The sequence below is a fragment of the Periplaneta americana genome, chromosome 4, assembly GCF_040183065.1.
Source record: "Periplaneta americana isolate PAMFEO1 chromosome 4, P.americana_PAMFEO1_priV1, whole genome shotgun sequence".
Lineage (NCBI taxonomy): Eukaryota > Metazoa > Arthropoda > Insecta > Blattodea > Blattidae > Periplaneta > Periplaneta americana.
The window spans coordinates 155680375-155682232 of NC_091120.1; the positions used below are offsets into that span (position 1 = coordinate 155680375).

General features: G+C 29.3%; 1 pseudogene; it reads right to left on the bottom strand.

Annotated features, from left to right (window-relative positions):
• Positions 1 to 487: 487 nt before the first annotated feature.
• On the bottom strand, positions 488 to 1428 carry LOC138698965 (NADH-ubiquinone oxidoreductase chain 1-like; annotated as a pseudogene).
• Between the last annotated feature and the right edge of the window lie 430 nt (positions 1429 to 1858).

Genomic DNA, 1858 nt, shown 5'->3' on the forward strand with positions numbered 1-1858 from the left:
TCCGATCCGATCCGATCCGATCCGATCCGATCCGATCCGATCCGATCCGATCCGATCCGATCCGATCCGATCCGATCCGATCCGATCCGATCCGATCCGATCCGATCTACTCCAGCAAACTCTTTACTTACCCCAGTTCATGTCAAACGAGAATGATACTTCCTATTTGCATATGCAATTTTAAGAGGGGTAATTGCTTTAGCAATATCAGTTGCAATTTTGTTTATTATACCTATATATGATTCAAATTTTCATTAATAACTAATATTGTAATCTTATTAACATGAATTGGAGCACGACCAGTAGAAGATCCTTATATTATTACGGGACAAATCTTAACAGTTTTATATCTTTTATATTACATTATCCACCCAACAATAATAAAATGTTGAGATAATTAAATAATTAAAATTAAAAAGCTTTAAAGAAATGTATATTTTTGAAAGCATAAGAAAGAAGTCAAAATCTTCTATTAAATTTACTTAAATTAATAATAAAATGTATAAATCTTAATACCCAAGAGAAACAGGAAATAATTTAAAGATAAGGGTAAAAATCTCCTCCAAGCCAAATATATCAACCTATCATAACGAAAACGCGGTATTGTACCACGAACCCAAATAAATATAAAAGAAAGAAAAGAAAGCCTAAAATAAAAAAATATAGAATTAATATCACTACCCAAAAAAATTATACAAAATAATATTCTCATAAACAAAATACTAGCATATTCAGCCAAACAAATTAATGCAAAACCACTACTTCTATATTCAACATTAAAACCTGAAACCAATTCTGATTCACCCTCAGCAAAATCAAAAGGAGTGCGATTGGTTTCAGCCAAACATGAAGCAAACCAAATTATTGATAAAGGAAATGTAAAACAAATTATTCAAATGTCAACCTGAAAATCATAAAATATTATTAATTTATAGCTACCTACTAAAAATACAAAAGACAACAAAATTAAAGCCAATCTACATTCATAAGAAATTGTCTGAGCAACAGTGTGTAATCACCCTAATAATGCATAATTAGAATTAGATGACCAACTAGCAATTATAACAGTATATACACCCAAACTAGTACAACAAAGGAAAAATAATTAACCCAACTCAAAAGAAATAAAACCAGTAAAGTAAGTAATTACTAATCATACTAACAAGGACAAAAATAATCTAAAAACAGGAGAAAAATAATAACATAAATATTTAGACAAGAAAGAAATGTCTGCTCCCTAGTAAAAAGTTTAATTGCATCTCTAAAAGGCTGCAAAATACCAATAAAACCAACCTTATTCGGACCTTTACGAATATGACTATACCCGAAAACTTTACGCTCCAACAAGGTTAAAAAGGCAACACCTACTATAACAAAAATAACTAGTAAAATAAAAATAATAAATAAACCAGAAATCTCCCTAAACATAAATATTATTTATAGAATAAATCTATATTCAAAGATTCTAAATCCATTTCACTTATCTGCCAAAACAGTAGCAATTAATAATAATCATAAACAAAAAATTATTCCAAATATCTGGTCGTCTCGTACTAAGATATAAAATTTATTATAGATAGAAACCGACCTGGCTCTCGCCGGTCTGAACTCACATCATGTAAGATTTTAAAGATCGAACAGACCTAAACAAATTGAAATTCTACACCCAAATTAAATCAACATCGAGGTCGCAAACACATTTATCAATAAGAACTCTCAAAAAGGTTACGCTGTTATCCCTAAGGTCATTTAATCTTACAATCAACAAAATTGGATCAAGTATTCATAAATAAATGCATATTAAACAAAAAGAGTTAATTAATTCTTCCCATCACCACAACAAAATATATCAAATATT